Source organism: Mastomys coucha, unplaced genomic scaffold (genome assembly GCF_008632895.1).
Source record: "Mastomys coucha isolate ucsf_1 unplaced genomic scaffold, UCSF_Mcou_1 pScaffold21, whole genome shotgun sequence".
In the NCBI taxonomy this organism is placed as follows: Eukaryota; Metazoa; Chordata; class Mammalia; order Rodentia; family Muridae; genus Mastomys; species Mastomys coucha.
In genome coordinates this window covers 124,747,628-124,774,296 of record NW_022196904.1, presented here as the reverse complement: position 1 = coordinate 124,774,296, position 26,669 = coordinate 124,747,628, and the positions used below count along the sequence as shown (strand labels likewise).

The 26,669-nt window shown below is 45.5% G+C and overlaps 1 protein-coding gene across 5 annotated transcripts in view; it reads right to left on the bottom strand.

Moving 5' to 3' along the window:
• Positions 1-26,669, bottom strand: part of Ptpre (protein tyrosine phosphatase receptor type E) — a 151,085-nt gene that overhangs the window by 79,677 nt on the left and 44,739 nt on the right. Inside the window, exons 2-3 of one of the 5 annotated variants that reach the window (XM_031388645.1) lie at positions 6,526-6,548; positions 2,979-3,045 (exon numbers count right to left, since the gene is read on the bottom strand). The exons of 2 other annotated variants lie outside the window; for them this stretch is intronic. The gene's annotated coding sequence lies outside the window, so the exon portion shown is untranslated. Of the gene's footprint in view, positions 1-2,978; positions 3,046-6,525; positions 6,549-6,986; positions 7,034-26,669 lie in introns of those variants that run through there. 2 more of the 5 variants (XM_031388644.1, XM_031388643.1) reach the window with 2 other exon arrangements.

The window sequence follows — 26,669 nt, the reverse complement described above, 5'->3', positions numbered from 1 at the left end:
TTTTTTTTTTTTTTTTGAGGCCGAGTCTCTCATTGAACCTGAACCTGGGGCTCACTGATTTATCTAGACTGGTTGGTCAGTGAGACTCAGGAATCTTCTTGTCTCCACATCCCTGGTACTTGGATTATAGGCGTATGCCAACAACCAGCTTCTTCTGTGAGCACCAAGGATAGGAGCTCAGGTCTCTATGCTTACACAGCAGGCATTTTACTGACTAAGTTGTCTCCCAGGTCGCCCAGAGAACTTTTTTTTTCTTTTTTTTTTTTTTTTTTTTTAAAGACAACTCATACAACTATGAGTCTGCAGAAGATACTGATAAACATTGGATGAGGGAGTGGACAGGCTGTGCTGGGAGGAAACCCAGCGAGGGTGTGAAAAGAGATTGGAAGGGTTAGCAGATAACATGCGGAAATCTCTGGGAACCCTGGCCAAGATCAACTTGATGGACACGAGGTTGTTCCAAAATACAATGATCCACCCGCCAGCCTTGTGCATGGCCCATAGAGTGCTTGGATTTGTCAGTGTGCTCTGTGGGCTTGCCCAGCTGTAAAATAATATTTTTCATAATGGAGTCCCTTCTTTCAGCATGTATGAGCTCACCTTGGGTGATGGGCAGGAGAGCTGACTGGTATTTAAGGAAGAAAAGGACTCTGCCAGTTAGAGGGACACTGGGAAGGATTTATTGGTTTTCTTTAGTTGATTTCAAACAACTCTGCCAAGATCAGACCATTAGTCTGCTATAGGGATGGCACATAGTTCATGTTCAAGGTAACATCTGTAGGGACTGGAAAAAGGGCTCAGTGGTTAAGAGCATATGTTGTTCTTACAGAGGACCTGTAAGACACCCATGTCGGATATCTCACAACTGCCTATACTCTCTGCTACAGTGGTCTCTGCCACCCTTGGGTACCTGTATTCATATGTACACACACACACACACACACACACACACACACACACACACACACACACACTGGGAAGCAAACTATAATGTTACCAGGTTGCTAGCCCCCAGAGATCTTACTGCTTGTCCTGTTCACTTACTTCTTCAGCCTGCTGGGTCTGTTCTCTCTCTGTATCTCTGTCTCTGTCTGTCTCTGTCTCTGTCTCTCTCTGTCTCTCTGTCTCTCTCTGTCTCTCTCTCTCTCTCTATCTCTCTGTGTGTGTATGTGTGTATGTGTATGTGTGAGATGTGTGTACTAATGCAGGAGCAGAGGCCAAAGGAGACCTTTAGTGGTTATGTTCTATCTCTCTATTTTATTCCTGAGACCAGTCCCTCTTTTAATGTGGAACTATGCTATGGCCAGCACACTGTAGGGATCCTCCTGTCTCTCTGCCTGCATTGCACGGGGGTTTGGGGGCTTACAGATATGTGACTATACTTGATCTTTTACATTGTAAATGGGGATTTGAACTTACGTCTTCAAACTTCAGCAAGGGTTCTTACTCACTGACTATCTCTCCAGCCCCTGGTTCTGATTTTTACTCTTCAAGGTGGAGGTGGCAAGGCATCCCCAGACTGTTTCCAAGCATGTATGAGGCCCACATAATAATTTGAACATGCTTTATAAACTGTCAATTGTCCTATATTAGATGCACCTTACAATAAATGAAATTTGTGTTTTAAGCATAAGGAATTTAAATTATTTAGCAAAACAGGAAACAGACTAAGCCCTGCTCTCCAAATAATCATTTCTATCAACATCAGAATGTTGTTCTTCAGCAGTCACATGGTGATATGGCAGCTTTAATAAACACACACCTCAACATCTTACTATGTAGCCTAAACCAGCCTTGAACTCACAGCAATCCTCCTGTCTCAGTCTCCCAAATTCTGGAACCACAGGCATAAGCTTCTCTGCCTCATTCATCTGTACCATTTCTCATTGTGGACTAACATGTGGAATCACCAACATGTTCTTAAAAGGTCACTGAGAACCTATTAGCCCTCACCACAAAAGAGCCCAAACCCAATCTTTCCTCCTGCATTTGCCTATTTCTGTTAAACAGTGCAGAGAACCCATGATGTAGAGCCTCTTTGTTCAGCAATTCCGTGGGAATTCTTCTCCTAACATTTTTAAGTACCTTCTATTGAACTTCACATCACACTGGGTCCTAGAAAGTTGGTTCAGATTGGCAAGTTTTGCAAAGATGCTGTCTAATCTGTTGCTTGATGTCTCAACTGTCATGGGACATACTCTTGTTGATAGAGATGCCATTGAGAGCAAGTTCCCTGCTATGTATCCATCTTTGTAGTTGGCACCTGACCTTGCTCCTGATTCAGAGGTCAGTGGGTCTGAGAAATCTCCCTGTAACTCAGGTACGCAATGGGACTCATACACTTCTTGTCTTTCTCCCACTGCATTGTGAATGATGGCACCCTCCAAGCAGCTGCTGCCACCCTGTTGTTGCTAACACCTACAATTTGGGCTCTACAGACAGGAAAACCTCACAGGGCAAAGGGGGCTGGACCTTGCGCTGAAGACACAGGTCTTGAAGACCCGGCTCATGCTCTGCTTCGGGTACCTCCTCCTCCTTTCTCAGTGGGCCACTTTTAATGACTTCCCTAGTCCCAAAGAATGATATTAAGATGGCACGCCTGATGATAAAATACCTAGTTGATAATAGGCAGAAATTGTTCAGGTCACTAGAAAGAATAACTTCACCTTTGATTCCTGGTTGTCTGATAGCCCTCCAACCCCTCCCAACCCCCCAAGCCCAGACAGCAGCTCTTTGCTAGGCCCAGTGTGTGGCTGGCAGCTTAGGCTGTTGTGGGATCAAACTGGCTCTGGGACAAACCCGGGTTTCCTGCACAGGGCTGGACAAAGTTAGCAGAGGTGCTTGCCAATCTGCATTTAGTGAAAGCCTTGATAATATTCTTTAACCTAAATTTTGGGTCCTTTAGAAATTATGTGATAAGCAAGCATGACAGAAATCTAAAAATGACAAGAAAGGCTCCCCTCGGGTCCTGTCTTTACCTCTTGTCCAACTGGGACGATGCATGGCAGCCATCCCGGCCCTGGGGAATCCATGTTTCTCTGTCAGCTGAAATGGATTTTGAGATGAATGTCAAGGTCTGCTGCGGGTGCGGTGATGAGACAGGAGTTTATATGGAAAACCCGAGTTCCTTTTTCCCTTCAGGTGGAAAGAGTGACTGATGGGGATTGCCTGCCTCTGTGTGTGACAATAGACTTCCTACCAGATTCCTCTGGGAAGCACTTCTAGAAAAAAGGTGGAAGCTCCCTAGGGATTGAGACTGGAAGGCCATGAGTCACCCTCAGTTCCCAGAGTGCATTCCAGACCTCCACGGGCTTCCAGGGGTCAGCAGTGGAAGGAACCTTTCATTGCTTCCAGAAGCTCTACTGATCTGAGAGGAAGCTCAGGGAGCCAGGAGCTAACAGAAAGTCCAAGCTCATGCAAGGGCTCACAGAGGGCCCGGGCCACACACCCTTACAGAGCTGCATCCCTTCCTGTTTGATGCTAACTTACTCTTGCTCCTTCCTGCGATTCTAAAGGCTAGTTCAGGGCATGCAGCTCCTGCTTTGCCTACTAAAGTCACCCCGGACTTCCACTTAAGGGTGCCCCCACCTCAAAGACCAGGGGCAGGAACTATTATTTGAAAATGCAAATTATTATCTTGCTGTCATGGCCATTCATACCAACACCACCAAAAAAAGCACTGACTCAGAGGAGAAAATGAAACATGATTTGAAAGTGTGAAGGGCAGAACCAGAGGTCAGTGCTGGTGAACTGGTGAATGCCCAGCTGCTATTTGATATTAGCATTTTTGTTCAGTTTTTAATCCCTTTGGTGTTTCCATGAGCCAAAGTTCGATCATCACTTTATAGTATTATTTGCTTTTTCTTGGTCAAGGCCACCCTTAGGTTTGTTTCAAAGTGGAGATGCTCGAGTCTGGAGATTGTATTTAAACCTTAATTATCTGTCTTCCATAAATTCCATTGCATTACATTCTGAACCACAGGAACCCACTCAGCTTCAACACTCTCCAGAGGAAAGACCTTTGACCACAGATAAGCAGGACAGAACTACTCCATTGTTTTGTCTTTTGATTTTGTGTGCCAGTTTGTGGGGTGTGTGTGTGTGTGTGTGTGTGTGTGCCCTTTGTTGGCGTGTATGGAGGCTAAAGGCTGACATTGGAATGTCTTCCTCAATCATGTACCTTTAGAATCAAGGTCTCTCACTGTACTTGAAGCATGATTGGTGTTCTTCTATACTGGCTGACCAATTAGCCCGCAGGCTTCTCTTCTCCCAGCACTGCAGTTGCAGGCTCTCCCTGTGTTTGGCTTTTTGTGTAGGTGCTGGGGGGTTGGAACTCGGGTTCTCAAGCGTGCGCAGAAGACACTTTACCACAGAGCCATCTCCCAGCCCCATATTTTTTTAAAGCCAGGAACTGAGTGGCTGACTAAAGCAAAATGGACACAGAGTCAAAGGTCAGGGCCAAGAGGATTGGAGCTGCTGCCTGGATATCACAGATCCATCCACCTAGGAAACACAGACACGCAGAAGTCAGTTTAGCATTGCTGGGTTTAAAACATGGCTCTGGGGGAGGAGAAGCTGAGGCCAGGCTAGCAGCTGTTGTCACAGGATCACTCATTTGGACAGCTGCAGGATCACTGCTGGGCATCAGGGCAGTGGACCAAGAGGCTCGGAAATGCTAGAATGGGAGGAAGGAAGGCTGGCTCTGGACAAGCCAGCCCAGCGTGAAGTGCCAAGGAGCACAAAGGTCACATGCCTATAACCAACCAGAGTCTGCGTCCTGTGTTTCAAAAGATAAATCCATGGGGCCTAACCTATGCATACTTCGCTCCGGCATGGAAGGCACACTAAAAACAAAACAAAATGCTCAGCTCCACAGTGCCGTGCTTCATGTGCATTCACACCAACGTGCACAAGCCAACACCTCTGGCTTATGTTCCACGACAATAGGGATTGCTGACTTGCAATTAAAGCTTTATCTCATACAAGCGATTCTAATGAGCCTCCCCTTTGTTCCCACTGTCTCCATTGACCCAAGCAGAGTTGGATGCCACTCATAATTGATGACATCTAACAACGATGCAACAGATAACAGGACCATAAAACTCAGAAAGGACAAACAAAGGCTTCCTTCTTTCTTACTTTGATAAATTCTGGATGATCGTTATCCCACCTTGCCAAAACAAAGAAACAGCAATCTGAGTAACCCACTTTTGATAAAATCAAGCACAACTGCACCCATTTACATTCCAATGGAGAAATACCAATGAAGGACGACCCCTTGCCTCATAGAGGAGGCCAGCCAGGCGAAAGAACCAATCTAACAACCTTAAAATCTGGAACATAGTAAAAATTTATTGTTCTTGGTTTTATTTTATTATTTGAGACAGGGTCTCATGTAGACCAGGCTAGCCTTTAACTCCAGACTTCTTGCCTCCACCTCCCAAGTTCCTGGCTCACAGGCATGTGGCAGCATGCCCCAATAGTGAAGATATTTCAAAGGTGACTGTGCATTTGGGAATGGGACTTCCTACTTTGTACTCTGGTGACACCCATTAAGTGGAGCACATCGGCTGAGCATTCCGTTCTCATCTTGTGACCACAGAGCAGCCATTTCCAAGCTCAGATTCCGTGTGGCTTAGTGGAGTGTGCCTTAAACCTCAATACTTAGGAGGCAGAGACAGTAGGATCATATGAATTTGAGGCCAGCCTAGTCTACATAGTGAGTTTTAGATCAGTTAGACCTATAGTCTTAACAAGAAAGTAAGCAAGCAAAACAACAAAACTCTTAGACTTCCGTCTCTGCTTTTCCTCTGAAAAGGGGAATAGCACTGAGTTGATTTAAATGTTTTTGACAAAGGTTATGAAGGGGATGATGGTGGTATAGGCCTGGAATCTCATCTCTAAGGATGCCATAGCAGAAGGACTGTGAGTTTGAGGCCAGCTCTGGCAACATAGTGAGAAGCCTGTCTGAAACAAGACAAAACAAGATATGGGCCTGTATTTTCTTACAGACATTAAAGAAATAGAATGTGGCTGTTACCTGGACCCTGTTGGTATACAACACAAGATTCCATGACATCGATGCATCTTTACAAAAAGTGCCATTCAGAAAAGCACCCTCTTAGCCGATTACCCTGTGGCAGCAGATCCACTTATGAGAAGGAACCCCCACCAGGCCATCACGTGCTGCTGTGCACCCTAATGGGTGTTGAATGTGTGCCACTGAGATAAAGTTGTAAAAGAAACAGGACAGAGAAAGGAAAGCACGTGGGAACTGCTCACAACAATGTGTCTCAGGACATTGAGTGGCTGAGCTATATTTCAAATGCCAGGAGGAAAAAAAAAATAATAACGAGAAGTGTGATGTGAGCCGTTGAGTAAGTTAAGGCACTAAATTTGCATGTCACCCTCTGACCATATGGCCTGTTTCTCAACAAGATAAGCCTTACATAACAATTAAAACCCAGGCATTTTAAGCTAACCAATCATACATTAGAAACAATTTTTAGAAAATTATGTACTCACCGAGGGAAAATGAGGGCTATAGTCTGAAAGAGAAAGAATAAAAAAAAAAAAAAAACATTAGTTTTCTGGTGTCAATGTTGGTCTCTCACTTGAGTCTCCTATTTTTTTGTTGTTGTTGTTTTGTTTTGTTTTGTTTGTTTTTTGTTTTTTTGAGATAGGATTTCTCTGTATAGCCCTGGCTGTCCTGGAACTCACTCTGTAGACCAGGCTGGCCTCGAACTCAGAAATCTGCCTGCCTCTGCCTCCCAAGTGCTGGGATTAAAGGCGTGTGCCACCACCGACCGGCAAGATTACAGACTCTAGTGAGCAGTCATGTGCTCAGTGTGTGCCAATTGAGGGTGAAATGTCAGCCAATTGAGGGTGAAATGTGGCTCCCCAGGGTCTGAAGTGTTTGACACCCAGCCCTCAAGGACCTGACCTCAATAGGTTGCTATCTCTAGTGAGGGGTATAAAGGTCCCACCTGAAGTAATCCCCACACCTTCCCTGGAGATGGCCCTTCAAGCTAGAGGCACCTTTTCACTCCCACACCCCTGAGGTCATCTCTGTCTAGCTTAAGCCATGTGTTCTTCCCATTAAAAAGAATTATTAAGATATAATTTACATAGATAAGATTTGTCCACTCAGAATGTACGATTTAGAGGTTTTTAGTGTACTCAGGTATTTAGTAACCCCCATTAAAATCCAATGTTAGAGGCTAGAGAGATGGCTTAGCCAACAGCTTGTTGCTCTTGCAGAGGACTGGGGTTTGATGCCCAGCACCAACATGATCCACAGCCCTCTGTAACTCTAGTTCCAAGGGATAAATCATCTTCTGTTTTCCTCAGATTCTGCGCACATGTGGTACATAGGTATACAATGCAGGTAAAGAACTCCATACACATGAAATAAAATTAATTTTAAAAAAAGGCTTACAAATCTAATATAAGATCATTTTCATCATCCAAAATGAAAACACACACTCATGAGTTCACTGTCTACCACTCTGGCCTCTCTCTGGCCTGTGACAACCACTCAGCTACTTTCTATGGATTTCCCTATCCTGGCACTTTGTAGAAACAGACTTATAGCATGACTTATGGACTTTTGCAATGAGATTCTTTCACTGTCCATCTCACAGAATGCTCTAGCACTTCACTTGCTTTTACTAAGAAATGTTTCACTCCCCACAGTCTGTTTATCCATCCGTCAGCTGATGAATACAACTCTGTGTTCCTGTTGGTGATGCTGGCAACCTGAGGCTTATCAGACTTTCATCTGCCTGCGGATGGAGATGTGGCTGGGCTGCGATTACTTACTTACACAGCTAAAGGGTAGGATCAGTTTTCAGTTGTCTCTATTTTAAAATAGCTGGCTCACTCCACGGTGCTTTCTACCAGATTGCTTGTGATGATAGTCCTGGCAAGGCTAGTTACTTTAAAGCAAATTTAACAATGTCTCTGCAGCACAAATTATAACAAGTTATTATAAATTATTATATGGTTACAAATTTAGAAGCTAACTAAGAAATGTTAAATCTGCTTGGGAAATTTTATACTCATACTTTTCAAATGGCACAAAGGATATCTGTTTTGGTCATTAATATGCAACGTTGTTCTGGTAACCTTAGCCAATGGAATAAAGCAAGGAAAAAAAATACAAGACATAGGAACTGAAAAAGAGAAGTGTAAAGCATACTTCTGAGGTGGCATAATGGTCTAAGGAGAGAATCCTAAAGCATAAAAAGCCCCTATCGCTAAGACGTGCACTTAGCTCACAGGACTAAGACAGCTCAATTATATCAACAGTGTTACACAGGCTAACAAAAAGCTGTTGAGGGAACAATAGTAATTCTATACTTAGGGAAGCCAATAGTCCCAGCATCACACATTCATTTATTAACAGCAAGCCAACAGCATTCACCATCTATTTGTAACATCTGACACAGTGTCCTTCCCTAGGGAAGGAATCAAAAATAATGTAGAGGCAGCATGTTGAGTCACACAGAGTTCCAAAGGGTCCCCAGCATGCCACAGGTTATGTTATATAACATAACGCCCAAGCCCAAGGCAGAGGCTCTCTGAGTGTTGGGCTGAAAATTGTTATGAAAATTGTTAATGTGGAGAGGTAAACTGTCTTCTGCAGAACAGTTTACTATAAAACCTCACCCCTTTCACTTACCCTAAAATACCCAGAGATGATGCTTGCGGGGAGTCAGGCAATGGGAGAAGCCAAGGTGGACACTGCCTCCACATTTCCACGGTAATCGGCAAGAACGCTACCTTCCAATGCTATGCTGACTTGTTTCAATATGAAGTAAAGCCCAGTAATACACAGAGGCTTCTGGGACAGGACTACAGCTGGAGCACAAGGCTGGGCCAAACCAGATTAAAACCACAAAGGAAAAAGCTAGTTTGGTGTGGAAGCACAGGCTGTTTTGTCAATAGCTAAATAGACAACCAAATGCAAATGATAACTCAAAACTGAACTTTGAAGTAATGTGTTTTTTTTTTTTTAACAGAGTTTGACTCCCCAGAACTTCAGGTAGTTCAATGGGCTGAGCATTCTTGGTCTGTGCTTCATACAGGATTGAATAAACTATCTATTCCTCTAAAATAGAACTACAACAACACCCCCACCCCAAAACAGGCTCTAAAATAAACCTTTGCCAACTATACATTTCTTTTAGCCTGAGGCTTTGTAGACAGTCCTCATTTTGCTGAGTAAAACGTTTAAAACTGCCCATGAAACACTTAAAACCTGGGGGTTGAGGTGGCAGTTGATGTGGGCAGTTTGTTCAACATCCTCCCACAAACTAGAAGCTTCCTGCTCTTATCTTGAAAGCCAGCATCCTCCAAAAAGGGGAAGGAGGGAGGAGGGGGAGGGGAGCTAGGGGGACAGTTTCTGTTGTTTCCTCCCCTCTGTATCTTACAGCTATCCTATGAGGCAAGGGGGTGTTCCCTAAAGATGGGAACCCTGCAGCCTGTAGTGTGAAGAAGTAGGGCAGTAGGAGGCTCCTCCAGCCTACTACTCTTGGCTGCATCCCCTGGCCTTGCTTGCTTATAGTTTTGGGTAGTAGCCCTGCCCTCTTAGCAAAGCTGTAATTCCTTTAGGGCAGCCACTATCTTCCTTCTCTAAGTTCCTAGTGTCCATGGTGCTGCTTATCACAGCCTAGAAGGACGTTCTGCTATAGGCAGATTTATTCCTCCAAATTCCTCCCAGTTTCACTGTCTTCTTTAGTCTAGAAAACCCTGGAAAAAGCCAGACAGGCCACATCCCTCCTCTGGAGAGAGATAAGTCTTTGAAAGCAGTCTGAACTGACCTGCTACAGAGGAAGAGCTGGGGTTGGTGGTGCCTGAGTACAGAGTCACATCCATTCAGAACAGAGAGGGAGGAAGCCTGGCTTACCCTGGGAAAGAGGCTGGTGACAGCATCAGAAAAGGGGAAATCCACCCTGAGGAAAGCCTGAGGGCAGACAAGGTCAGGCCCAGGAAGAGCGCTCCCAAAGGAAGTGACCAGCAGCTAGGCTTAGCCCTGATGGTTCCCAAGATAGAAGGACCCAGCAAATGGAGTTACTGTGCAGCCAAGCTTCATAAAAAAGACAATCGAGTGTAGTGTTAGAAGTCCACGGAACTGCTCTGGCTGAGGATAAAGTTACAGTTGCTGTAGAGGTGGACAGAGCTAGCCAATGACTCTGAACTCAGACAAGAGCAAAATGTCTTGCATCTTGGGCAATCCTGTGGGCAGCATTTTTGCTGCCTGCAGTTTATCTCTCTACAGACTTTCCTTTTGAATGGGTGATAAGATTTTAGAAATTGTGGAAGCGCTTGCATTTTATTTTAAAACTCTTGTGCACATTTTTCATATCTGAAATGTGAACATTTTGATGACAGTTGAAGATTCCATAAAGCAAAAGACACACAAAACTCTATGTGGGGAAATACCAGGGACATTGAACAAATCTTACTGTGCGTAATCAGACCTGGCCAAGTTCCTCCATTCTGGCTGCGTTCTGGCTGCCTTCTCTTGAGATTCCGGTTTTCCCAGAAGGCACTGGTAAATGATTCAAGACTACTGGGGGAGCAAGAATTGCTATCCACTGTCAGCCATAGTAATCCTCAAGCCCAATCACTATACCCATGAACGTACAGACTGGCTAAACAGCAGGGCACTGCTAGAAATAGAATAGTAACCAAGGTCCTATCAAAAAAACCACAGGCAATGGGGGGATGGCTGGGGCACAGCCGTGTCTCGGGCTTGCCTGCATTCCATCAGACAGCCACACTATGCAGCCAAGGGGGTGTGAAGTGCTGAGAGCGTGTCATGTTTCCTAATCATCGAGGCTGCAGATTGCACAGATCTCACACTGCCAAGTCTCACAGTTTTCTTGTTTACCTTGTAGATACCAGCAGAGCTGCTACTTCTCCATCTTCTAATGCACAGAACAGGGAAGAGAGGCTGAATGTAGAGGAGGGAAGTCTCCCCACACAAAGGAGTGTGATAAGATGTTCCTCTGCCTATCTCATAGGTTCAAGGTGCCCGGACAAGGAGGAGAACCTCTGCAATGGTGTCACCCAGGTAACACCATCTCACTATCCATTCATCAACCCAAACAGACTAGCACACTTTCTAAATGTTGGAAAATTTCTAGCAATTATTCCCAGGCAAGACACCTGCTTGCTCTCCACCCAAGTACATATGACACTTCTCTAACTGCTCACGGTGGGGTGCCCTCTTTGCATATTAGTAAGCTAGGGGAATCCTTGTTTGCAAGCACGGGGCCTGGTGTTTTCCATATTGCTACATGTCTTCAGCATTGTGATTGCCCTGGAATTTAGGAGCATGGCATTTCAGATCTATTCTCTTCAGAGGCATGGATGCTCTCAGCTTCAGGCGAGTGCTAATGAGTCATTCATCTCTTGGTGAGGGGCATACACACTTTCTCAGTACTGATATAGCGACAGTCACTGTAGAGACCTGTGTGGTTGTTAGTCACTGTTGGACCTGTGTGGTCGTTAATTGTTGTTTTTTCCCAGTTTTTATGTTTTTTTCCCCATTTTTATATCTTTTCCCCCAGGAGCTGCTTCCTTGTGGGCTCCTGTCCTTGAAGGTAGAACAGCGCGAACAGCCTTGTCAGGCTTCCTGGAGAGGCATCACAACAAGGGCCACTTCAGCCTCTCAGGACTCCCAGGAGGAATCCATCACTAGAGCTGCTCTGTAGACATAGAAACTGAGGCCCAAACATAGAGTCACTTGCTACAAAGAGTCCCACAGCTGAGCTGGGCAGTGGCTCCAGAGCTGGTTTACAGGCTTTGCTCCTTGGGCTCTTCCTGGACAGAACTGGCTGCATGAGGTCATTAGAAACAGAAGGACCCTCTGCCTGCTCGCTCAGTGCTTGCTCATGCCCCAAGCTCACCTAGACTGAGGTTGCTCACCTAAGGGATTTGCCCTCTGAACACAACACACAGCTAACGCACGGCTCCGTGGACCGACCCCATCACCTCTCAAACCCACAAGTTTTACTTCCAATAGTGCAGACCTTAGCTCTGAGTCTTGCAAGGAGATTCCAAGCATCATGACGTGGGCATGACTTAGGAAGACAGGATCAGGGAAGTGTTTTTTCTCAGAAGGTGTGTCCCCACCAATTCTGCCAGCCCACATCGAAAGAACCCAAAGTGTAAAGACTGGAAACCCCCTCTGGGTGGAGACATGCCTCCTTAAGGGTTAATGCAGTGGGGCAGGCCAGGAAAGGTGGACTCACCCCGCCTAGACAGTGCACTTTTCCTTCCCATAATTCCTAGTCTCTACGGCAGTCTCTATGAGTGGCTATGGGGTTTGGCTAGGTCTGTTGGCCTTTCTGAGGTTTCTTTTCCTGAATGTTTCTTTTTTGTTTGGAAGCTGGCCAGAGCCTAAGTATGCTTCCTAACTCCCTAAGGCTTCAGATTTCCTTGATTTTTTTTTTTTAAGCGCCTTCTCTGCTGTGTGTCAGTTTGCCGCCAGGTGGCTGACCTGCCACTTCATCCCAGGCTGTAAGTCTTTGCTCCCTCTCTATTCTCCTCTTTTCCAGCAGCTGCACGATTTACAGCTTGCTAGCCCTTGGGCTTTTCCTTTTAAAGGCCAATAAATTGTCCCTGAGCTTCCATTTGAATCTGTTCTTTGTCCTCTAGCTTCTAGGATTCTCAACTTCTTTTATTAATGAGACTAAGAACCCCAAGAGGGGACCCTTGTTCTCTGGGGAAGTATATGATGGCTCCCCAAGATCTTCAGCAACACTTCTTTCCTGCCTTTTAATTCTTTAATTGACAGAGGAAACAAACCTGTCCTTGCATCCTTAGACAGCATCCAAAGGACTAAAGACAGTTTCATAATTAAAAAAAAATATCCATAACACCAGCTCTACAAACAATGGCCCCATTTTCTCTGCAGCAGTAGACAAGAGAACACTTCTCATATAGAACCCCCATGGGTCCTTGGGCTGACCCACAGCTTCACTGCATATCCACCACTCACTTCCACAATGAAGTCATTTGTCAATTTGTCCCTTTCCCCTACCCCCAGGTTGAGTGACACACCTATACCAAGCCTGCTTCACCAACCACACTCCATTAAAGAGGGCTTCAATCCCCTACACCTCAACCCCCACTCCCCAAAGCTGCCCAGAGACTTCTTGTTTCCTGGATGTTAGTTCCCATCTCTCCTCTTACCCATGATGCCATTTAAGAATAAGAAACAGAGCAGAGCTCAGCTCTTTCCCATGGTCATGCTAGCCAAGGCCCTTCCCACCCTGGTCTCTCCATTGACAGCTTGCAGCTCTGGTTTTCTGCCTCGTAGTCCCCAACATCTTTAACCCACGATAAACATCTACTACAATTTAATCTTTTCTTGACTACTTTCTGCTTGTGTACTGATACTGCTGTGTGGGATAAAAATGACCCCAAGACAATTCAACATTCACAGACACACTAGGAATCAGTCAACTGAAGCGTGCTTTTCAGCTTGTTGCCTAGGACACATGTACATGGAGAGGTGCTTCCTAAAAGACTCAAAGAGCTAGACTTCTCCTAGTGAAACTGGTGAGATGGTGCTGGGACCAGGAGAACTGTCCATGGCCTCTGCTTCCCCTACAACCTTAAAGATCGGTCTCCTGCTTAGGTGTTTCTCTAAAACCATGCAGGAGACTGGGCAGAATGGATCAGCAGTAGAGTACATCCAGGCCCCAGTGGCCACCCTGAGCTAAACTGAGTGTCTTCCTTAAGTGATGGACTGGGGCAGATAAGAAGAGTATAATGTGTAGGCCCTTATCAGAATGTAGACCCTCCCAGGGAAGGAAGATGTCACTGTGATAGCCTCAATAGGCCCCCACTCACAGGGAAGACGTAACTCTGCCTTCCAAGCACACATCACCAGCTCTGGATTTCCTCATGCTGCGCTAAATCACCCGAACCTGTCAGATTCCTCTCTTCCCCTCTCTTGATCTCATCTGTGTCCTCCAGACTTCCTGGATCCCTCTAGACTCCTGGCACTCTTATCTCTTTAACCCTCTCTCTCTCTCTCATTGTGATTTTGTTTTCCAACAGCAACCTCCCTAGCTGCATCTCACGGTAAGGCAGTGAATAAAGAGAAAGCCATCTTTGTCCCCATAGCAGCCACCCTGTATGGTGTGTGTGTGTGTGTGTGTGTGTGTGTGTGTGTGTGTGTGTGGTATAATCTACACTTTACAGGTGACAAGAATAAGAGGCAGCCATTCGCAGACAGCTAGGTCTCGGTTGGTTTGGGGATCTCTGAGCAGAAGCTGTAACTGCCAGAATCTCTTTTAGTGTCTAACAGTTTCTGAGTGCATACTAGTAGCTCAGAGCATCCTGAAGGATGAATGGATAAAATGCCTAGGCCTGTATTTAACACATACTGGATGCCTGCTGTGTGACAGTGACAGGCCAACTGGTAAGGATGGAGAAGGTAAAAACAACAACAACAAAAACCACCCACAGACTCTCATGACCTTAAGTCTAAAAGAGATGCTTAGAGATGTCATTGTTGTGTGGCATTGAACACTAGATGGTGGCAAGCCCAGGATGGGAAATGACATTGAAGCACAGCACCTAGGTTGCCTTGCACCTGGAAGGCTCCTACCTCAGAGGCACAGGGACCTGACTAGTATGGGCTGCACAGCATTCCTCATAGATGTGCAGGGCTATTACTCAGGGGCTGAGATAAAACACTCATGTCATAAGAAAAGGGGAAGGCAACCTGGACATACCTAGAGCAGTTTGTAAGACATTTCTGAGAAAGATTTTAACAATGGTGAAACCACTTAAGGGGAAGGCCTGCCAATCAAGTATTCATTTAGCAAGAGCACCCTCAAATATTTTGGTGCAGCGATCTTCCAACTCCTGTTTGACTCAAGCCATGGAACTAGTCCATTATAAATTTCACAGAACTGAGCCTCGCACTAAGAGAGGGAGAGAAAGAGCGGAAGGCACAGAGAGGGTCAGCCATATCATGTGGAGGAAAAGCTGTGTTTCTCTGCTTAAACAGTTCCTAATGAAACATACGTTTCTAGAGGATTTACAAACCACGGGGCCATGAGCAAATTCATCTCCAGTCTTGACGAGTGCTGCATAGGACATGCACCTACACCCCAGACTCTACTGAGAAAGTTCTGTGAACTCAGCAGGAATCCTTCCTCCTCCTCCTCCACAGAAAAGAACACTGCCGTATTCATCGGACAACAAAAACTGCATTATGACAAAAGCATGCACTGCTCCACGCCAGAACAATACACTGCAATGCAAGAGAAGAGTTTTACTGAATTCTGCTTCCAGCACCTACAAAGATCAGCTGCCCTCTTCCTTGGCCAGGCAGTACAGCCATAATTTCAAAGAAAACCGTCTCCTTTAAACCAGAAAGTCATCTCACATGAGCAGGAGCTGCTGGTTGCACAGCTGGTGGTTCTGGGCCTTGGCAGAAAGCAAAGATGTCAGAGGTCAGGCAGAGTTGGGCTGCTGTGTGCCTGGCTTTCGTTTGACTCCCACGAATCTGGGAGTCCTTCTATGGTCCATGGTCTGAGGGAGCGAGGATAGAGCAGCAAGAACCCATCTTGCCGCTCAGAGCAGAAGGCCTGACTGCTCCACAGTCTCCATACCTGAGGTCACTGAGGCAGCTTTGCCCTGATGATCCAACAAGACAGCGTTATGGGAGTGAACTGAGGATCTGAGGGGTGAGGCCCAGAGTTGGAAAGAAGGGTGCTTATACCCAAGGGTGGTCTGGGCAAGGCCAGATACCAAACCTAAGCACATTTACTAGGACAATGTAGAACTCTATCGGGTGAGTCCAGCATGTAGCTCGTGGGCTTCATGCTGCCGTGGAGAACTGTGAACGTGGTGTGGGATCATTAACTTAGTTTAAACTTCGAGGGTTTTTGCAAGTTTATTTGAGGAATTCATCTGTGAAGTTCTATGGTAATGCCCCGTACAGATGTCAAAATGCTGGGCATACCACTTTTATCCAGTATTCTACCCGATTCTCTTGACAAATCTGAGGTGACTTGCTTGAGTTGGACACCTAGTCAAAATCCACAGCCAGCCCAGGATAAGTGGAAAGCCTCCAATCTTGTTTGTTTGAGACAGGGTTTGTCTGTGTAGCCCTGGCTGTCCTGGAACTCATTCTGTAGACCAGAACTCAGAAATCCACCTGCCTCTGCTTCCCAAGTGATGGGATTAAAGGTGTGTGCCACTACTGCTCAGCAAAAGCCCCCAATCTTAGGAAGACCATATCAGACCTCTGAGGCCAGGCCAGGAACCACTTCCTGAGAGACAAACTGTGGCGGGAGGACTCCTTCCCAGGCAGAGCCAGGGGAAGTGGTCAGTACCTAGTAGACAGATGAAGGGCTCTGGCCATAACACTTCCCTCCCCATAATGCTCTGTGGTCAAATGCCACCACATCCTTAAGAAGCCATCTACCAGTGGTACCTCCAATGAAAACAAACAAGTGTCACCCCCAAACTCATCAAGACCGAATTCAAGAAAAGTTCTCTGCAGAATTTACTGAGGCCCAGAGTCCCAGCTGGGTTTCTAAACTGGTAAAATTCTGAAAGTTGAATTTGGGTGACTGCCTGAAGTCCAGTGCTATGCCTGAGGATGGTTGAGTGGTGTCAGAGAATGCTAATGGACACATTTCCCTGGCCATCCACAGAAATTTACCTGGTTTGAGTGAGCATTGCCTGGCTAGAATCTTGAACCACTACAAAGCCAGGAGAACCATGGTAGAACCAGCCTTTTTCTACTATACATTTCTTGTACTCAAGAGTCTCCTCATAAAAAAAAAAAAAAAAAAAAAAAAAAAGGTGAGCCGCACTGACAGGAACAGTGTCTCAGTAGTTTTGCTGTCCGAGGTATCAGTTAGTCAACTACAGTTGACTAACAGCACATAGAAATTTCCAGAAGTAAAGACTCCATACATTTTAAATGCCTCATCCTTCTGTGAATTAGGAAGTCTCTTCCTATCCTGTCAAATCAACATCTTTGCCCAGATTATCTCTGCTGTGTGCAATAGACACCCATTGGCCACTTAGTAGCTACTTCATTGGTGTATTGACCTTTATTTGAATGATCAGATCCCACAGTGAAACCAGCATTTTTAATCACAGTATGGTGTTGGAATTGTTATCTTTTATTATTAGCTTGTGGTTGTAAATCTCTTATTATGCCCAATAAAAAGTGAGCTTTATCATAGATGTGGATACATAGGAACAAAACCCATAGTACTTGTGGTTCATGGCGATTATCCAAGCTTTCAAGTATTCTCTGGGAGGTCTTAGAATGCATCCCCAAGGGAAATGGGGCATGGTGTCTAACATTCATCACAGGACTAGATGGGAGTTTGCCATGACCACTCTCACATAAGCACTCATTCTACATAGGCACTGAGGTCTCAGGCATTGAAACCACGACAGCTGCATGGCCTGGACACCATGCACCAGGCTCCTGTTCCTAATGTCTGCACCATGTGAAAACACCAGGCAGGCATCATCTCACTGGTCACTTGTTATGGAATGGAGAGCTGAGAAGGACCTTCTCCAACTTAGAAAGGAAACTCCTATTGTGTGGATAGTGTCCCCAGTGGATATGTCATACTCTGTGCCCACAGACTTGGATGAGAGTGCTGGAAGTCAACTTGTGTTGTCAGCCTGTGAGGGTCACAGTTGTATGGCAAATACTCATGGCCAATGAAGTCCACACTCATGTCAAGGTCCTGCTCAACACTTCAATTCAGTATGTTATAAGCAGGACCTCTGTGGGTGACATAGGACACAGAGTCTTAAGGTGCTGTGTGTAGACGGGGAAACCTCCAAGAGTCTGATACAGATATAGGACAGGGTGATGACCGCAGAAAATTCTGCAACCTGAGGTCACTACAACCACACAGAAGTTCGTTCAACTTCAGCTCTAGGTAAATTGTACAGGGGGCGGGGTCATGGACCAGCGGGTATAGTACACAAGGACCTGAGTACACACTCTCAGGATCCACGTAACAACCAAGCATGGTGGTGTGTGTTTGTAACTCCAGAACTGAGGAGCAGGACATAGAAGGGTCCCTGGAGCTCACTAGCCAAGCAGTTTATCTGAGTTAGTGATCTCCAAGGTCAATGAGAGACCCTCTCTCAAAATAGAAGACAGAGAGGGAGTGAAGTAGACATGCAGTTTCACATTTGGCCTCCACATGCATACCTGTACACACACACATATACACACATCCACATGAACACATGCATACACTACACATCCAACACACACATACACACACATACAAATGCTTATACCATACACCTAACACACACACACAAATGCATATGCCATACATCCCCCCAACAAATGCATATATCACACATCCAACACACATACAGGTGCATATACCACATATCCCCCCCCAAGACACACATACACACAGATGCATATACCACAATCCAACATGTACACATGTGCATATACCACACATCTAACACATACACACACACACAAAGCTTCTCCAACAGATGTTCCTCATAAATAGGACTATTACCTACCTAAGAAGAAGGGAAAAATACCAGGTTGTTTTTTGTGAATGTAGTCGGTCTGCACACTTCTAGCAAATTCAGTTCAAAGTAAGGGGAACACAAAAAGAGTCAAAAGCAGAAACTTTGGATTGGGGGAGCGCCCCCTTCCAGCTGGGGCGTGGCCACTGATGCACCAGCAGCTTCGCATTACCCATCTGCTCCACTGGTGGATTTGAGGAGGTTCTCCCAGCTAAGCAAAAAATGTGCAGGGTGTGCACTGCTAATAGCGATGGGGAAGTTAGTCCCCTGGGACAGGTGATGTGGGAGGAGAGATGGGCTGGCCTCAAAGGGCAGGCACCCAGTCCTGATGTCTTAGACTCTGAATGGAGCACTTAGCTTGGGCTGTGCTTCTGATTAATTCTGAAAACCCCAACCAACCCCCATAGTGCTGTGGGTAATGCAAGAATCCTCAACTGCCTGCCACTGGCTAGCTTCTGGGACTGAGAATACTTCTGGGGACACCCAGCAGCCCAGTTCCAGAAAGCCCCAGTGTGGTGAGGTGCCTCTTTGTGGTTCCTCACCTTTGCATCTCCTGATGGAGGCCTGTATGTGTCAGAGAGAAATATTCATGCTCTTATGCTATTGTATTTGTATGTGTGAGAGTGTGCATGTTGTATGTGGATATAATATATGTGTATGGGGTGTATATGCATATGGTATGTGTGTATGTATGCATGTAATATGCATGTATATGGGCCTGCATGTATGAGAATGTGCATGTTGTATGTGTATATAGTGTGTGTGTATGTGGTATGTATGCATATATGTAAATTACCTGAGCGTGTACATGTGATATGCATGTTCAATGTGCCTGCATGTATGAAAGTGTGCATGTTGTGTGTGCACATAGTACATGTGCATGTGGTATGTGTGCATGTTGTTCATGTATGCATATGTGTGTATATGGTATGTATGTATGCATGTGAGATGCATGTTCATATGCCTACATGAATGTGTTTGTGTATATGCATTCATCCATTTGTGTTTTAAATTCCTCTATAGAAACTGAAATCTTATTTCAGTTAACCTTTTGCACATTTGGTTTGAAGTTGCAAATAAAGCCAAATTTGGGGATTTCTAGGCAAGGAGAGAGAGGGAAGCATCTTCACCTCCCAATGCCAGCATCCCTGGAAGGAAGGCTCCTGGCTCTGCCTCCCTGGCCAGCAGCCTTGGGAACAAAGCCATGATGCTCTGGAGCCCACAAGCCTCTTTCATAAAGTGCTGAGGCATGTGGCAGCAGCTCCCTCAGGTCTCAGCTCAGTGCCACTGTGACTTTCCAGCACAAATGACCCCAGAGCGACCTTCTCCTTCATAGACTCTAATGAAAACAGTGAAGACCACCCAGGCCTCCTGCTCACATAGATCTTCCAAGGCTTTAGAGCCTCAGTTTTCAACCTGTGGGTTGGGTTGAGACCTCTTGAGGGGGTTGAATATCAGATTTCCTGCATATCAAATATTTTCATAGCCAGGCAGTGGTGGCGCACGCCTTTAATCCCAGCACTTGGGAGGCAGAGGCAGGTGAATTTCTGAGTTCGAGGCTAGCCTGGTTTACAGAGTGAGTTCCAAGACAGCCAGGGCTATACAGAGAAACCTTGTCTTGGAAAAAACAATATATATATGTACATATATATATATGTATATATGTATATATGTATATATGTACATATATATACATATATATACATATACATATATATGTATATATATATGTATTCATTATGATTCATAATGGTAGCAAGATTACAATTATGAAGTAGCAACAAAATAATTTTATGGTTGGGGGGTGACCACAACATGAAGAACTGTATTAAAGGGTCACAGCATTAGGAAGGTTGAGAAAAATGCCCTAGAGCATTTCCATGAGCCCTGTGCTCACTGAACCCTGTGCTCACTGAGCCCCATAGTAAATGGAGCCATCAAACAGGGTGGACAGCGCCCTCCCTCTTGGAATCTCCCTCTCCCTTTCCCTCTCCCTCTTTCTCTCCCTCTTCCTCTCCCCCTCCCTCCCTCCCTGCTCTCTCTCTGCATGTTATTATTGTAAGGCAATAAAGGTGAAAAAATGGACCAGCCCAGCGCAGTCTTGACTCTATTAGCCTTCCAATTTGCGTATCACAGTATCAAATCTCAGGTTAGAAGCTTTCATCAAAGGGCTAATGCAAGCCTGCTGTACAGTTGCAAAGGAGATATACCGTCTTTTTAGTGGGGGAATGGAAGGGTAAGAATCATGGTTGCAAATCCTAACTGCTTACAGAATAAAGGCTGTCTTGGACCATAGTACTGGACCATAGTACGTAGTACCAGAAAAATGCTTGTATTTCCTGAAAGACTAGGAACGTTCTTTCACCGGGACTAGGACAATACAAGCCCTTGTTTCACTTCAGCCAGGAAGCTCAGGACCCAACTCAGGCACGATTGCAGTCTGATTGCAGTCTTCTCTCATCTCCAGGGGAAGGGACCCAGCGCTTGATGAGAGTCTGAACCTGCCTGGTGCTTCCATAGAAGTGTTTCAATTTGATGCTCTCAGCCACCCAGTTACTTTTATTATAACCTCATGGGTTATGTCACAGTGGAATGAAGCCAGGAGCAAGTTGGGGAGGTAGCGTCTAACCTCAAAGCCATTTAGATCAAGAATGATACAAATGGGCTCTCTTTCTCTAAAGCGCCTAGTGGGGGAGAACACAAATCGCCCGAACAACAGCTAGCACAACAGCTAGCAGGATGGAAGCTGGGCTCATGGGGTGGGGTCATGGTGGGGGTGGGGAAGGGCAGGGTGGGGTTTCCTTCCCTAACCCTCCCTATTGGCTCCAGGCATCAGAGGTGGGGCCCACAGGAAGAGTGGAGAAAAGCACTTTAGCTGTGGAGAGACAGGGCTGGAAGGGGCCTCTCAGCTTTGGTGGATGTGTGGATGTACTTTCTTTTTCTTTCTTTTTTTTTAAAACCTTTTACACTTCCTTTTTTATTAGATGTTTTCTTTATTTACATTGCAAATTTTATCCCCTCCAACCCTCCCATCCCATCCCCACCTCTCCCTGCTCATTAACCCATGTCCTCCTACTTTCCTGCTCTGGCATTCCCCTATACTGGGCATCAAGCCTTCATGAGACCAAGGGCCTCTCTTCTCATTGATGCCCCACAAGGCCATCCTCTGCTACATATGTGGCTGGAACTATGGGTCCCTCCACGTGTACTCTTTGGTTGGTGGTTTAGACCCTGGGAACTCTGGGGGTACTGGTTGGTTCATATTGTTGTTCCTCCTGTGGGACTGCAAACCCCTTCAGCTCCTTGGGTTCTTTCTCTACACAATGGAGTACTACTCAGCTGTTAAAAACGATGAATTCATGAAGTTCTTAGGCAAATGCATGGAACTAGAAAATATCATCCTGAGTGAGGTAACCTAATCACAGAACACACATGGTATGCACTCACTGATAAGTGCATATTAGCCCAGAAGCTCAGAATACCCAAAATACAATTCAAAGGCCACATGAAGCTCAAGAAGAAGGAAGACCAGAGTGTGGATACTTCGATCCTCCTTAGAGGGGATCAAAATACCCATGGTAGGAAATACAGAGACACAGTTTGGGGCAGAAACTGGTGGCTGTGCTTTCACTGGGCATCATGTCTCTTATGGTGATTGTCACACAGATGAATTATTTGTGTGTGTGTGTGTGCATGTGTGTTTATGTTTCTATGTGGATGAGTATTTGTATGTGTGTGTGTGTCTGGATGTTCGTTCATATGCACATGTATGCATACAGAGATCACAGGCCAGTCTTGGGTGTCATTCCTCAGCTACCAACTGCCTTGTTTTCCTCTGAGACAGGGTGTCTTATTGATCTGGAACTTGCCAAGTGGATTAGTCTGGCTGGCTTGTGAGCCCAAAGGATCCAAATGTCTCGGTGTTCCTGGCACTAGGATTACAAGCACATGCTATGGTGTCTGGCTATAAACATGGGTACTGGGGACTGAACTCAGGTCCTTGTTCGTGCAAGGCACACCCTTTATCAACTGAGCCATTTCCTCCACAGCCCCAGGCAATGGCTTCCTAAAATCACCTCTGGTTCTCCAACACCTTGGGGTAGCATTGCTCACTATTGCTCTGTTTACTCAATCTCAGAGCACAGATGAAGTGAGCTCAAGAAACTTCCTGACAGCTGAGAAATGAAGGTACTCTGTTGAATTAGTAGACATAGGAAGCCATGTAATGCCTTGCACATAGTAGGTGTTCAGTAAAGATAAAAAGTACATCATATATGTAACTTCATATACAGACAACCACTGACAGAGAGGGGGAAGGGATGGTAATTGTACCAACAGGAGGCTTGCGGGTAAGGCTTGGGCACCTTAACTTCTGTGGTCTGAGTGTTAGATCCACAGTGGCTTCCTGTCAAGTTTCCATGTATTTGTGTGCACACAATTTTCTGTAAATGAGTTGTATTTCAATAAAGTTTACAAAAAATTAATTTGAGTTGACATTTTGGTGTATTATAACTGGTATTTGCTTTTTATTCTGCCCATACCAGGAAACAAATGAACAAATTTGTTTAGTTTATCTTAAAACTCAATTTCAAAATGTGGGCATTGAGAGTTCTTGCTGTCATCATCCATGTGTGTGAGCCTCCCCGCTGGGTAGCAGATGAGCATCAGCATCAAGAGACCTAATGAGTGTCACAAAACAGTGTGGCCCCGATGTCACCCTAGAGTATATGCTGATTTGTCCTCAGAGCCTTATTTCTGAAAGACCAAGATTTTTAGCTGGAGGCACAAACTGCGTGCCTGGAGATAGTTTTCTGATTTAAATCATATTCATTTTTTAAAAGAGGAATTCTGAATCACAAGTTTTCACATCAAATGGAAGACTTGAGATATGACGCCTGTTGGAGGAAAAGCTCGTCTAGCATCCATGACGGAGCTGGGCATGCCATAACCACTAGGCTTTCATTTGTCCTCCTACCAGCACAAGAAGTCTAGGAGGAGGTGGGCCCTGCAGGCCGAAAACTGCCCACTCCAGTGTGCTGTCTGAGCCTGGGGCTTCTGTAGCCTCAGGAGTCAGTTGAGGGTGCCCTCTTTCAGGGTGGCTGACAAGTTCTTGTACAGCAAGTGTGGGGCTGTCAACATGTGCACTGGCGTCATCTGCTCACGTGTGGGCACTGGTGACATTGCAGAGGCTTCCAGGGTGAACTGGGGGACCAAGGTACTTTAAGGCAGGGTAAAGAAGACAGAGGATCTTGTGTGGGTAGTGAAGAGACACAACTCCCAGGAGTCCAGAGCTGGCTGAGGCACCAGTATGCTCAATGTCTGATGACCATCAAAGCTCTGACACAGTCCACTAGGAGCTGCTGGAGTACACAGCTTCAAAGCTGAACTGCACTCAAGGATCCCCATGCTTAGTGAAAATAAAGCCACTGTTATCTTCTAATGACACACCACTAAAATACACTGCACACCCATGCTTAAGAAGTAAACGTAAGGGGCTGGAGAGACAGCTCAGTTTTTAAATGCACTGGATGCTCTTGCAAAGGACCCAGGTTTAGTTCCTAGCACCCATACAGCAATCTGTAGCTCCAGTTCCAGGGTTCCCAACAGCATCTTCTGCCCCCCTACTAGCAACAGGCATGAACATGGCAATAGACATACAGGCAGGTAAACGCTCACACACAAAATACAATTAAGTAAGTCTTTGAAAAAAAAATTAACCATTAGCTGAATTAAAAATGGAACCATTTATGAGCTTGTGTCTTAACATAAGCCACACAAGGACAATAAAGGGAAACCATTATTTCTTTCTCATAGAAAGAAACAATCACTTCACATTATGAACTGGCTGTCACCTTCTGCAAAACACCAGGGATGGCATTGAAGGAGCAAGATTCAAAAAGGCTCTTTAGCCCCTGTCTAAGTGGGCGTGTACATTCCATGCTCTCCCCCTCCTCCATTTCCACAGGGTTGCCAATCAATTTAAGAACTGAAAATAGCCACAGACAGGGAAGGGAGAGATCGAGCTGGGTTGGTTACCATGGGAGTTACTAATGAGGTTCTTCTTCTGTCTTTTAAAGATCCTTGCTATCCTCGTGACATTTGGAATGATAAAATTAAGGAAGGCAGCATCTATTTCCTGCCATTTGATAGTCACAAAAATATCATCAAGGAACTTTTGAGTTAAGGATGCTCCTAAAGGAGTAGACACCACTTATCGTAGCAGTGAAGCTCTCGCTAAGGAATCTGGCCTTGAACAGACCTTCAGAGGTCAAGGCACACTCTCCAAAGGGTTCTGAGAAACTCTGGGAAAGGGGCTCATAGGCCCAAATCCATCATCCATGGAGGCTGGCTGGCTGGCTGGCTGGCTTGTCCCTGTCATTCACAGCAATAGCAGCATTGTAACCTTCCATCAGAATGCCAGTGTCATGGAGCCTCTGATCGCTGTGTTCTCCAAAGTTCCAGGTGAACACAAGCCCTTGCCAAGAATGAAGTACCACGGCCTTAGCTAGTATAAAGAGCGTTTAAAAGAATCATTACAGGGTCTAGAGAGATGACTCAGTGGTTCACAGTGCTTGCTGCTCTTTCAGAGCACCTGGGTTTAATTCCCAGCACCCACACAGCTGCTCATGACTGTCTATCATTCCACTTTCAGTGTATCTGAAAATCTCCTCTGGTCTCTATGGGCACCAGACACACATTTGGTATACAGACATACATGCAGGCAAAACACTCATGTACATATTAAGTAAATCATTAAAAAATTAGATTTTGTGTTCTCAAAGTCACAGTTTCAACTGCCATCGGCCTCAGCTCAGTGACAAGGATTTGTTATGTTTTGTAGGTTGTAAAAACTCCCTCATGGTATATGCGCCATGGATACCAGCTGGTGACACTGTCTTGGGTTGGTAGAAATTATAGATTAGGTCTGGCTAGAAGAAGTGTGCCACCAGGGGTGTGCCTCTGAATGGGATAGCTGGACATCCCTCTCTCTACTACCTGTCCTCCACAAGGTGTGCAGCCCTTGCCACCTGTTCCTCCTGTCATCCCCTGGTGCATTCTCCCTGCCATAGATTGAGCCTCATGGAGCCACAGAGCCACGGAACCACAGAGCCATGGAACCATGGACTACACCCTTTCACACTGTGAACAAAATAAACTTCCCCTCTTCTGAAATTATTCTCTCAAGTATTTCATTCACAGAGATGTGAAAGTAGCTCATGACGGCAGTCTAACACAGCGTGTTTGGCTCTGAAGTGGATTGCCCAGGCAACGCTGTTTATTAATAAAGATGAAAATCCTTCCCCTAAAATTTCAAACTGTCCATGGGTAGGCAAGGGATTAAAACAAATGAAATGAAGACTTCCATTCATTCTTACAGACAGCTAGAAATGTCCTCTCTAGAAATACATTTCCTAGAAGTTTGAAACTAATAATTCCCCACTGGCTGAGGTGAGGCGTGGGCTGTGATTCTCTGGGTTCCACTGCAAATACGATCCAGAGTGGGCTGCACAGCGAGGAGGTAGGAAGATTCCAGAAGGAAGAATACAAAAGACATTAAATGACCCTGGCATTTGCTTTCAAAGAAACTGGGGATCTTTGCAAAAGATATGAGAGAGGAGACCTTTAAGAGATGGCGCTTGGATTTCCTTCCACAAGGGAGAGCAAAGCCAGGGTTTAGATGCAGGCAGCTTTAGATACATACACACATCCCACCCCACTCTTTCCCCTACCAGGACTTTTTTTTCCTCTGAATAAAACTGCCTAGGGCCTTGGTCTTTCCAGGAGCCATGAATGAGCTGTATTTACCAGGACTGTAAAGATACTCTGGAGATTCATTGCAGACCATCCCAGCATGTCGTTTTCACACTTGCAAACACACACTCCTACACATGAACACACTCACACATGTTCACCATCACCTCCCACATTTGTATACCTTTGCACAGTTACTCATGCTCATTCATACATTCACGCTCACACCTACACACCCACACCCACCTACATGCTCACACTGCCACCTCCCCCACACACTCTTACCCACACATTCAAACTCTCACATACTCCCACTCTCTCCTTCTCTCTCTCTCTCTCTCTCT